The following is a 13,962-nucleotide window of genomic DNA, read 5'->3' on the forward strand; positions in this document are numbered from 1 at the left end:
GATTTAGTCATAATTTTACTCTGAAGTGAGCGTTTGTGCTGCAGAGGTGTATTTAGTGAAAAAGTAAAAAAATATTTAAGTCCTGATCTGAGGTAGATTTGATTAGAAATGTGTATTTTATTTCATACTTTATAAATATTAGAAAATTGATTGGTTTTTTTTTGTGTTTTTGTTAATTTTTAGCAGCCAGTGATGTTCAGTTAGACTGGGTGAAATGTAGTTTGCATTGTTTGTTTGAATTTTTCTGTGATTCATTTTAATAATGTTGGTAATGTTTAATCTAAAGATTTGATATTTGTAATGTGATGAAATTATATATATTTTTAAATCACTGTATACTAACCTATTTCTTTATTCATTAAATTACTTTTTAGTTATAGGTTTTTTCCCTGACAGCGCTGGAACGCAAGGCTGGGTCCAGAGCTGGGCAGGACCTCCGGGTTTGGTCCCAGGTTTGCCTGAACCTCCGGGTTCGGTCCCAGACTGGGCTGAACCTCCGGGTTTGGTCCCAGGCTGGGCCGAACTTCTGGGTTTGCTCCCGACCTGGTACTTGACTCCAGAAGCAGCAGAAGACCTTGAAGAACCAGAAGACACAGACGCCCCTGAGGAGGAGCTTCCTGAGTGGACTGCGTTCTACTTCGACGAGGTGACCCCTGGCTGGGAGACCCCTGAGGAGTCTGCTTCCTCAGCCTCCAGTGACTCTGAAGGTGAGTATTCCCAGGAGTCACCACTTGGACGCAGTGTCTCCAGGAAGAGGTACGTAGACGGTTCTGAGGAACCTGCATCGTCCGACTCTGACAGTCACTGTGAGCCTGGGACGAAGAGGCCGAGACGGGACGACAGCTCTGACTCATCTTAGAGTCATCTGTACTTTTCCTTTTCCTGCTCCTCTCCATCTATGAGCAGAGTTCCCCGTTTGTACCCGGCTTCCTTGTTTCAGGTAAGTTGGCCTTTGCGTCTTGCGAGACGACTGATGTCCCAGGCAACGACTGGTACCGGGACTTTTTTTAATGGTAAGGATTTTATTTTTTGTTTCTTTATGACAGGCCACAGTTGGAGTGGTTGTCCTGTCACTGTTATGAAAACATGCATAATATATTAGGTTGAGTTAGGTTAGAGTTAAAAATTAGAGATAACCTTTTTAATCCCAGCAAGTGAGGACAGGAGGAGACATCAACAGAGGACAGAGACTAAAGAAGACTTCTTTATCAACCACAACAATGTAAGTAAAAATACTGAACACACGTTTACTGTAAAAATAAACTTGACTTTATAATAATGCTTGTAAAATGTTAAACAGGAGCACCAGCATCCACAGCTGCCTGAGGAGAAACATCAGCAGAAAGCAAAACAATTAATGTAAGTAAAGTCTCTCATTAGCACAGAAAGACACTGAAGTAATGTTTAATGTAAAAATAGAGGTGATTTTATACTAATGCCTGTAAAATGTTGGACTGGAACAACGGCATCCACTGATGGAGGAGGAGGATGATGAAGATGGAGGACAGGAGCACCAGCATCCACAGCATCCTGAGGAAACATCAACAGGGGACAGAAAGACTTCTATTCACCAAAACAATGTAAGCAAAAATACTACACGTTTAATAAAAAATAATATGTAGACATTACGCTATACTAATGCCTGTAAAATGTCAGGCAGGAGTGCCAGCATCCACTGATGGAGGAGGATGATGAAGAAGATGGAGGACATTAGCACCAGCATCCACAGCTGCCTGAGGAGGAAACATCAACAGAAAGCAAAACAATCAAAACAATTAATGTAAGTAAAGCCTCTCATTGGCACAGAAAGACACTGAACTAATGTTTAATGTAAAAATAGAGGTGACTTTATACTAATGCCTGTAAAATGTTGGACTGGAACAACGGCATCTACTGATGGAGGAGGATGATGAAGATGGAGGACAGGAGCACCAGCATCCACAGCATCCTGAGGAAACATCAACAGAGGACAGAGACTTCTATTCACCAAAACAATGTAAGCAAAAATACTACACGTTTAATAAAAAAAAAAAATAGGTAGATGTTACGCTATACTAATACCTGTAAAATGTCAGACAGGAGCACCAGCATCCACAGCATCCTCAGGATGAAACATCACCAGAGGACAGAAAGACTTCTATTCACCAAAACAATCAATGTAAGTAAAGCCTCTCATTTACACAGAAAGAATCTGAACATGTTTAATGTAAAAATAAAGATGACTTTTATACTAATGACTGTGAATTATCTTGTGTTTGATTGCAGAGTTTTGCTTCAGAGGAGAATCCGACAGTTCCAGATGTTCGTCACCAGCACTGCAGTGTTTACACAGACTGCTTTGGTTTCAACTTTTTACAAAAAAACTGTTGAATTTTCAACTCACTTTCCATCAGAATCCAAGCTCATCTTCATCACTGGGATGTTTCTTCATCAGTTCTTCATACAGACTGACACAGCTCACACATGGAGAAGATGATTTATGGAATATGACATTTAGACTTTTCCTTTTCTCAACAGTATGATGCATACATCCCAACCCAAATTTCATGCATTTTTTTGGCTTAACTTGAGCCAATTTCTATCAATAAATTGCTAATGTATTATTGTTATTGACTATTACTATTATTTTACACCAGGTTTTTGTCATGGTTCATGATTATTTATTGATCCTTTACAATCTAATGGTTCCCAGTTCTCTCCCAGTAGGTGTGACATGGACATCTGCACACATGTAATGGTTTATAAATGAATGCACTCGTTCATGTGTGTAGTTATGTGTGCTAAGCATAACTACATACATATATATATTGTACAGTATAATAAAATGTTATTTCTTGTCTATACAGTGTCTGTGAGTATTTATTAGTGGAGTACGTATACCAGGCTTAACTCTAACTACATTCATCCATGAACCCTCACCAATTCATTTGATTTAATTTAATTTTGAACATAAAACAACAGTGTATTTACTACAATGAAAATGCTAATAATAGTCATTTAGAAAACAATCAAACAAAGCAAAGTGAGAATAAATGATTAAAATCCTGCATGTGAAGCCTGTACATGTTCAAAAAGGAGTAGGAGGAGATAGAAACTTATATGATTCTAACCCTTATACTAACAAATAACTTTAGGCTTTAAAGTGAGGCAGTAACAAAGCTTTACTTCACTAAATTTGTCCCTCAAAGAGTTGTACATTTCAAAATGTTACCCCATGCTGTGAACAATTCCTGGTGGGAACCCTGATTATGTTTTATATTTATATATACAGTATATGTTCATATTCAGTCTACTATAGGATGTTTTATGTTCTGGCTTATATATTTGTTGTTTCAAGGGCTCTTACAGAAAAAAAAACTAGTAAATAAATGAATACCAAAAGCAGAAACATCTATTAGGAGTAAATATTATTTTTTTACTGTATTTTTTTAAATATCATATTCAAATAATCAAGACACTTTAGCCCTTCAGGATGTTAGTTGTTGTTAGCTTGTTTAAAATAATTTAGTTGGTTTAAAATATGGCATTAAAGGCTTGTTTCTTGTTCTGTTTAGATTGTTAAAAAAATCATTTTCTTTTCGTCTTGGTATTTTATTTTTTAATAACTTTACATGGTTTAATGTAGTTTAAACTAAGAATTTAAACTTGTGCCGTTTTGCTTCTTTTTACTTTAAATGAGCCCAAAAAGTTATTGATTTATCATATTTGACTTTGTGTTGGATTTCTCTGTTTCAGGATTTATTTCATACGCAGTAACACATTTTTTCTGTGTTTAAAAAAAAAAAGTTGTAAATGTTCCCTTTTTTTTTAGCCAAAAATATATTTTCACAGGAATATGTTTATTTCAAGTTTCATTCATCCTGCTTTGATATGTACATTAAGAAAGATGACACACAAATTTACCTACATCTTTTTTCACCTTCAAGTAATAGAACACAAAAGTCCTGTTGGTAGGTTTTGTTGTTGTTATAAATACTGTAATTTCTCATGAAATGCACTAGGTGACAGCAGATCTCATTATATCCTCAAAGGTTTGCAATGATTCTGTAAAAAAAAATAAATAAATAAAAAATGTTTGGGTCTCATTTTAAAAACACAGGAACCTCATCAACAAGAGAGATACTATATATACGTTTCTTAATAGAAAGTGTTTCAAAGTGTCAAACAAAAAAGGTCCACAGTGCTTCTAACACTGACAAGGGCAACTTGTGGCTCAGGGGCCACATGTGGCCTTCAGTATAATTTTGTGCAGACCCAAAGTAACTCTATAAAGTAACATAAACCACAGCAACACAAAATGACACAAAATGACTCTAAAACTTTAAAAAAGGACAATAAAAATTCACAAAATGACAATAAAAATCAGCCAATCAACCCACTACAAAGACATACGAAATCACAAAAAAAACAAAACAGAAAAACACAAAATGACTACAAAAATAAGTTTAAACTAGACAAGACCTGTATTTGAAAGGCGAATACGTATTTGGCAATTAACAATTGGCAAAAATAACAACCTGTATCTGGATTTGTTGACAAGTTTTATAATGCAGGAAAAACAGAAGACTGACCTTGACCTTAAATATGACCTTGAGCAATGGTCAAAGCACACAAAATGACTACAAAAACATAAATATCCACAAAATGTCAACAAAAAAATGACAATAACAGCAAACGCTACAGAATGACTCGATGAACACACAAAATGACATAAAAAACAAAATGAATCCAAAAAACAGAAAAATACATAAAACAACAACAAAAACACACAAAATCTGTTGTTTTTCTCAATATTAATGCTCAGTTTGGTCATTATTCTAAATGCTGACATGAATGTTGATGATGTGGCCCTCGGATCAGAGGATCACATTGTTGTGGCTCTGACTGTGAGAACAGTTGCCCTTCTCTATTCTGAATTGCGCCCATTTTCACTCTTCATCGTCCTTTAAACTGCCCTCATTTTATCCCTGATTCTCATCACGTATTTGCTGCCTTTGTTCAGTCTGTCCCTGTCCGCATAGTTTCTTTAACTTCATACTCATCATCAGGGCTCTCAAGTTTTGAACTCATTTCAGAGTGAGACTTTGGCTGCAGCGGTGGTTAGGGTCAAATCTGATAAAAGACATCAATTCATACAAATAAAACTATTTATTTATCATTTAACATTTCTTACTGCAGGGGTGCTTATCGTGTGTGTGTGTGTGCTTTTATGGGTATTGTTGTTTAATGTAAGTGTTAGTGGCAGGTTTTTAGGACTTCAGCACAGGGGAAATGACGTCATTGCCTAGTTTGATTAATTGTCCATTTCCATGTAATTGTAATGGACACTGCAGGAGAACCTGCTTAGAACTACAACTGAACTTTCTTCTGTTGATTCTTGTTTTTTATTTTCTTTATTTTGCCATTGAAAGAGGTCATTACGTCTCAAAATAACTTCACTAATCAATCGATCTTTATTCGTATAGCGCCAATTCACAACACGTGTTATCGCAACACACTTCACAGAAAGCAGGTAAAAGGCCTTACTGTTTATCTTATTACGTCATGACTTCATTAGACCAGAGGAAGGCAACTTTTATCACAGCGGGGCCATAAAAATGTGTTTGTTTGAGCGGAGGGCCACATGATCAACATTCATGTCAGCATTTAAAAAAATGACCAATTTGAGCATTAATACAGGAAAGGACAAAACATTTTCATAGCGATTTTGTGTGTTTTTCTGTCATTCTGTGTGTGTTTGTTGGTGACTTATCTAACCCATGTGAACTAGAAGCCCACTTCCTGTCATAGTTTTATTGTGATGAGCCCGCTCTGCCTTTAAGATCCTTTGCCCCTCCCTCTCACTCTTGATTGCTCAGCTGCTGCTGCTATGGCTGCTTTTGCTGTGGTTTTGACATGGTTGACTTTTTGATTAAAAATAATCAGTTAAATAAACCATCCATCAAAGATAACCGGACGGATATGTTCTTCTATAACCCCGACATCTCCCCACTCATCGGTGAGTCGATCCACGTTGTAATTTTTATGCATTTTGCGTAGTTGTGTCGTGCCAGACTCCATTGATACTCCTGCTAAAATAAGCTAACATTAGCCTTGGAACACACATGGCTAGTTTGATCATTTGCACTTTTATTTAAATAATCTTTTTACTTTGTAATTTATTACCAAAGCCGAATTGTTTATTAGACAGGACTACATTAAGATAATACTAAGCTTTTTGTAGTTTTGACAATTTCTGTTACTTTTTGAAATAAATGCCAAAGTGGCTATGTGGTTTTGAATAGGCTTCAGACTATTGAATGAACTAGATATAGTTGTGCAACAACAATTAATTATTTAAAGAATATGTTGAAGACGTGCATGTTTATGATATGGCTTAGCTTTACAGCTAATGATTTTTATTTAAAAGTGCACTTTATTTTTTTTTAACTGTGAATGTATATAATGAAGCTTCAAATTGATTACCTTGATATGGATTTTTCTGCTGTGATTTATAGCATGTATTTATAAATGTTTATTAATTTAACAATGACCAATTGTTTAAGGATGCTAAGGTTTATTTATTTTCTACTTTAAAAGGTACTTAAGCTAATTTTATTAGCTTTTTGACTAATTGCTGTTGGCCTCATTTTATAGGTCAGGTTTTTGTTAGTTCTGGATCACCTACCACTCTCAACCACTAGATGGCGACCCACCACCCAACCAGTAGGGGTAGGAATATCAGATCTTTTTGTTTCCTCTGACACTCGGATCTGGGGGATTTTTTTTTGTTTTGTATTTCTTTCCCCAATGCGAAAGAACTTTGCGAAACTCTTCGCATTCCAACTCTGCAAAATCAAACTAACTGAACTGAGACACACCAAAGGAAACAAACTATGAACTGAACTTTGACTACTGAGTTCTCAAATAAGAAAATATTGTCTGTGTTTTGTAATTGTATTTTTTGTTTGTTTATTGATTATCTCTAATTATTAATAGCAACTAAATAACATATATACACAATATATACTAACTCCAAAAATATATAATATATATACTAAAATGAAATTATTTTGTCTGTGGCAATTATTTACACACCTTGGCTCAACAGCCGGACCTTTTTCTGTTTACCCTGTTTGAAGTCAGTTCCTGAGCCCCTAGTGCGTTACATTTGGCTAGCTGGCCAGGAGCCTTGCTGTGTGAATCATTTTTTTTTTGGTCCGATTTTGAAAAAAGTTAATTATGGATTTTGTTGCAAAATCTGGGATTAGTATTTCACACCCAGTCCTTATCACCGGTGTTTCCAACACTAGTGCTGATGAAGTTCTAGATTGGTTGCGAGTTTACGGTACCCTCAAATTTTTTTGCCCGTTGATGATCCAACAAGCACTTTTAATAAAATCCTGATCGCTGAGTTAGGAGAGGAGTTCATTTTCTGATAAAACAGTTTCTACCTTATAAATACACTTTCAGTTCAGCTGCTGACCGCATGAACTGTGTCACTGCTCTTGCTACTGAGTACGCCGCCACAGCTGGACGCAGCCCACCCACCCCGATTACAAAAGAAATTAAATTGAGGACATACTCAAAACACTGATGGGTCAGATTCAACATTTGTTATTAAGTGGAGCAAATAATAGAAATGATTTTGGAAATGATGATGATAACGATGAAGAGGAAGAAGCAAAGTTGGACATTAAAACAATACAGCTCGTGTCTGAAACACAGATGTAGCTGTACCTCAGCCCTGTCAACTACCCTCTCAACTGGGGGCAAGACCTCGACAAAGTCATCCAACTGGACCCACGGGGACTGGCGTCTCACCAAGAGTTTTCCTCTCTCAACAAGGTTTTAATCCTCCGGAAGTACAGAGAGTCGCTGTTGAACATTTCACCCCTGTTCTTCAAAATCTACATTGGCTTCCTATCCCTCAGCGCATCCAATTCAAGGTCTTACTTATTATTTTCAAAGCCCTCCATAACCTGGCCCCCTTCTACCTCACTGACCTGCTTCATCGCCATACCTCATCTCGCTCCCTCCGCTCCTCCGTTGCTGACCTCCTGTCCCCTCCCTCCAGGACCAGGCGCCCAAACTGGAGAGACCAAGCTTTATCTATTGCCGCCCCCATCCTCTGGACCTCACTCTCTCAAAACCTTGGAGACTACATGGACCTTTTCACCTTCAGAAAACACCTCTAAACACACTTATTCTGGACTGCTTTTATTGTGTAGCCATTTTATCTTGTAGTTTATCTATTGTTTATTACATTGTCTTTTTACTTTTGCTTCTATGCCTCAGTATTTTTACCTATTGTTTACGCACTGTGTTTTTTATCCCTGTAAAACATCTTTGAGCACAGAAAAAGCGCTATATAAATAAAATGTATTATTATTATTATTATTATTATTATTATTATTAATAATAACAATAATAATAGGATTAGCCTTGCATGAACATTGACTATCATTAGCATTAGTCTTGCAATACCAACAGCCCCGGCTCCAGAACCATATTGTGAGGGGGGCATGTGATGACCACAGGGGGGGGCTGATGATTTTCCCACAGATCTGCACCTACATATGCATACAGTACTTAGGTATTGTACTATGGTCTCTATTATTACCGGGACAAGCACACATTTCAATTCATATGCACATGAAAACCAGTTGTAAAACACCAATCACTCATACAAACTTTTTTTTTTTTTTTTATTTACAAAAAAAAAGAAAAAAAAGAAAAGGAAAATTAAGAACAGGGAGGGCCCAGGGCGCCAGATGTCTCGGGCTGGATGGGTGTACAGGACAGTGCGTCTGCTTGGTTACCTACCCGGAATGGGACGCAAATTAGCTACTGGGCCCACTTTTAATCGCATCTCACTATCCAAGCCTAGGATTTTTTTCTCTCCCCTTTTTCCCTTCCCTTTGTCCTAGGATTCCTAGGAGAGAAAAAAATTAAAACACAGGTTGGGTGCAGCATGATGGGAATGCTGATGATGAGGATTATTATGGTTACTATTATTGTTACTATTATTGATGTTATTATCATTATTATTATTATCATTGTTTTTTATTACTATCATTATTAGTGTTATTATAATTATTGGTAGTTTCATCATGATAATTATTATCACCATTATAACTGTTATTATAATCTTTGTTATTGTTAGCACCGCCACTATTATTGCTATTATTGCTATTATTGATGTTATTATCATTACCACTAGCTTGGCACCCCCATATTTTGAATTTTATCTAATTTAATCAAACTGTATACTCAAACCCCCTCGTTTTTGTTTTTTGTTTTCTAAATCTATTTAGTTAATTATTTATTTAGTTATTTATTTATTTTTCTTTGTTTCACGATCATTTTCCTTTTCATTTAATTTTGCCATACCAAGAAGTGCATACTTGTCTAATTTGTTCATTTAAGTATTAGTACGCGTGCGTGCTGCCGCAAGTGACGTGTCAACTTAACACGTCACATACGTCACACGACACAAGCCAAGAGTATCTTAAAATATTTCTTTTGAATTTTACATTTTATTGATTTCAGTTAGCTGAATATGAATTGATACAATGTGACAAACAAAACAAATTATCACTCGTTTTAGAAAAAAATAAATAAAAAATCAGCAGGAAAAAAAAAATCATTAGGCCTACCACTCTGACAGCCAATGGGGGGGCAAGGAGGTATGGCAGGGGGGGCATTGCCCCTCTAATTGACCCCCTGACGGGGCTGAATACCAATAGCCTAGCAAAAGCATTGTCACTTGAGGAGCCAATAAATGATTGTAAAAATTAAATTACTTACGTCTTCATGCTGTCCAGCTGCAACATGTTTGTGTTTTTTTTTTTTTTTTTTTGTCGTAATACACTAGTAATTGAATTTTTGACAGCCTTTATGCTAACTGCTCGTGATCTTACTTCAAACAATCTAAAACCTAAATAACTCACATAGTAATGTCCCTTTAAAGTGGCCTCAACAGTGTAATATTTGGGTTCAGCATTAAGATAATAACAAGTAACTAAAAACTCCAAATAGCAACTTTTTTGCGTTCAAAAACTGTTCGAATTGTCCCGATAGAGCAAGTATTGGCGGAGTTACAGTAAATTAAAGTAATCACAGTGAGACGTTCAAAGTCCGTAGGAAACCTGCACATCCTAATTAACTTTACGCGCAAAACCTGACGTGAAAGTAAAAATATGGTCATGCTACGTAAATATATTATTTTATCAGTCATATAAAACGTTTAGAGAGCCCATATCAATGCATACACATAAAAAAATATATATTCATGTATCTTGATACATTTTGTACGTGTGTACGTGAACGTGACAAGGAAGAGGCGTTATTTAAAATCACCTGCTGACCTTCAGTTACTCTGCGAGCAGCGAGAGACGGAGACAGACGTGCTGAGAGCTTTGAGCAGAGAAAACGTTTACCAGACACACAGAAAAGTCTCTTTAGAGACTCCTACAGAACCAGAACCAGACCAGGACTTCAGACCAGTACCAGACAGAGAAAGACTTCAAACCAGAGAAGAAGTTCAGACCAGGAGGAGACCATGGGGCCACGCATGGCAGAGTGTGCAGAGTGTAAGTTATGTTGAATTATTCTCATCTGATAAACCTACTTTAATCATTAGCATTAAACATGATGGAGCCTAAACATTGTATCATTTAATCGTGAGGTTTGTGTCTTTAAATTAGGTTTGTGGCCTGAGACGTTTGGTTTAAACTTTACACAGGTTTAGGTTTAAAAACGGTCGAATAATTAAAAATAAACATGTAAATTTAAATGTTCACCTATTTGCACTACTCATCAATGCACTACTGCACTATTATCTTATTATTATTATTATTGTATTCTTATTTTATTTCATTATTATTATTATTATTATTATTATTATTATTATCTGTTATTTTTTATTTAGTTTGCACATATTAGTCTAACTACTCTTATATTTATGTTTATACTTCTTTTTTTTCTTTTTCTTTTTCTCTATTTTATTGATTTTTCTTTATTCTAGTTGATTGTTATTACTTAATGTTATACTACCTGAGAGAGCACAGGTCACCAAAAGAAATTCCTCGTGTGTATTCATTCACCCCTGGCCAATAAAGTTGATTCTGATTCTGATTCTGATTCTGGTATATGCGTACAGAAAACTGTGTTAACTCAATGAAAATTAAGAAATGCTGATAGATTTAGTCATAATTTTACTCTGAAGTGAGCGTTTGTGCTGCAGAGGTGTATTTAGTGAAAAAGTAAAAAATATTTAAGTCCTGATCTGAGGTAGATTTGATTAGAAATGTGTATTTTATTTCATACTTTATAAATATTAGAAAATTGATTGGTTTTTTTTGTGTTTTTGTTTATTTTTAGCAGCCAGTGATGTTCAGTTAGACTGGGTGAAATGTAGTTTGCATTGTTTGTGTTTGAATATTTCTGTGATTCATTTTAATAATGTTGGTAATGTTTAATCTAAAGATTTGATATTTGTAATGTGATGAAATTATATATATTTTTAAATCACTGTATACTAACCTATTTCTTTATTCATTAAATTACTTTTTAGTTATAAGTTTTTTCCCTGACAGCGCTGGAACGCAAGGCTGGGTCCAGAGCTGGGCAGGACCTCCGGGTTTGGTCCCAGGTTTGCCTGAACCTCCGGGTTCGGTCCCAGACTGGGCAGAACCTCCGGGTTTGGTCCCAGGCTGGGCCGAACTTCTGGGTTTGCTCCCGACCTGGTACTTGACTCCAGAAGCAGCAGAAGACCTTGAAGAACCAGAAGACACAGACGCCCCTGAGGAGGAGCTTCCTGAGTGGACTGCGTTCTACTTCGACGAGGTGACCCCTGGCTGGGAGACCCCTGAGGCGTCTGCTTCCTCAGCCTCCAGTGACTCTGAAGGTGAGTATTCCCAGGAGTCACCACTTGGACGCAGTGTCTCCAGGAAGAGGTACGTAGACGGTTCTGAGGAACCTGCATCGTCCGACTCTGACAGTCACTGTGAGCCTGGGACGAAGAGGCCGAGACGGGACGACAGCTCTGACTCATCTTAGAGTCATCTGTACTTTTCCTTTTCCTGCTCCTCTCCATCTATGAGCAGAGTTCCCCGTTTGTACCCGGCTTCCTTGTTTCAGGTAAGTTGGCCTTTGCGTCTTGCGAGACGACTGATGTCCCAGGCAACGACTGGTACCGGGACTTTTTTAATGGTAAGGATTTTATTTTTTGTTTCTTTATGACAGGCCACAGTTGGAGTGGTTGTCCTGTCACTGTTATGAAAACATGCATAATATATTAGGTTGAGTTAGGTTAGAGTTAAAAATTAGAGATAACCTTTTTAATCCCAGCAAGTGAGGACAGGAGGAGACATCAACAGAGGACAGAGACCAAAGAAGACTTCTTTATCAACCACAACAATGTAAGTAAAAATACTGAACACACCTTTACTGTAAAAATAAACTTGACTTTATAATAATGCTTGTAAAATGTTAAACAGGAGCACCAGCATCCACAGCTGCCTGAGGAGAAACATCAGCAGAAAGCAAAACAATTAATGTAAGTAAAGTCTCTCATTAGCACAGAAAGACACTGAAGTAATGTTTAATGTAAAAATAGAGGTGATTTTATACTAATGCCTGTAAAATGTTGGACTGGAACAACGGCATCTACTGATGGAGGAGGATGATGAAGATGGAGGACAGGAGCACCAGCATCCACAGCATCCTGAGGAAACATCAACAGGGGACAGAAAGACTTCTATTCACCAAAACAATGTAAGCAAAAATACTACACGTTTAATAAAAAATAATATGTAGACATTACGCTATACTAATGCCTGTAAAATGTCAGACAGGAGTGCCAGCATCCACTGATGGAGGAGGAGGATGAAGAAGATGGAGGACATTAGCACCAGCATCCACAGCTGCCTGAGGAGGAAACATCAACAGAAAGCAAAACAATCAAAACAATTAATGTAAGTAAAGCCTCTCATTGGCACAGAAAGAATCTGAACTAATGTTTAATGTAAAAATAGAGGTGACTTTATACTAATGCCTGTAAAATGTTGGACTGGAACAACGGCATCTACTGATGGAGGAGGATGATGAAGATGGAGGACAGGAGCACCAGCATCCACAGCATCCTGAGGAGGAAACATCACCAGAGGACAGAAAGACTTCTATTCACCAAAACAATGTAAGCAAAAATACTACACGTTTAATAAAAAAAAAAAAATAGGTAGATGTTACGCTATACTAATACCTGTAAAATGTCAGACAGGAGCACCAGCATCCACAGCATCCTGAGGATGAAACATCACCAGAGGACAGAAAGACTTCTATTCACCAAAACAATCAATGTAAGTAAAGCCTCTCATTTACACAGAAAGAATCTGAACATGTTTAATGTAAAAATAAAGATGTCTTTTATACCAATGACTGTGAATTGTCTTGTTTGATTGCAGAGTTTTGCTTCAGAGGAGAATCAGACAGTTCCAGATGTTCGTCACCAGCACTGCAGTGTTTACACAGACTGCTTTGGTTTCAACTTTCTACAAAAAACTGTTGAATTTTCAACTCACTTTCCATCAGAATCCAAGCTCATCTTCATCACTGGGATGTTTCTTCATCAGTTCTTCGTACAGACTGACACAGCTCACACATGGAGAAGATGATTTATGGAATATGACATTTAGACTTTTCCTTTTCTCAACAGTATGATGCATACATCCCAACCCAAATTTAATGCATTTTTTTTGGCTTAACTTGAGCCAATTTCTATCAATAAATTGCTATTGTATTATTATTGACTATTAATATTATTTTACACCAGGTTTTTGTCATGGTTCATGATTATTTATTGATCCTTTACAATCTAATGGTTCCCAGTGCTCTCCCAGTAGGTGTGACGTGGACATCTGCACACATGTAATGGTTTATAAATGAATGCACTCATTCATGTGTGTAGTTGTGTGCTAA

At 36.8% G+C, this 13,962-nt stretch overlaps 1 long non-coding RNA gene across 1 annotated transcript; it reads left to right on the forward strand.

Moving 5' to 3' along the window:
- The first annotated feature begins 219 nt into the window (after positions 1-219).
- LOC114478949 (uncharacterized) lies at positions 220-1,346 on the forward strand. The gene is made up of 2 exons (XR_003675933.1): positions 220-1,222; positions 1,301-1,346. It is a non-coding gene; the product is annotated as an uncharacterized LOC114478949 (long non-coding RNA).
- Positions 1,347-13,962: the final 12,616 nt, after the last annotated feature.

This window comes from Gouania willdenowi, chromosome 17, assembly GCF_900634775.1.
Source record: "Gouania willdenowi chromosome 17, fGouWil2.1, whole genome shotgun sequence".
NCBI lineage: Eukaryota > Metazoa > Chordata > Actinopteri > Blenniiformes > Gobiesocidae > Gouania > Gouania willdenowi.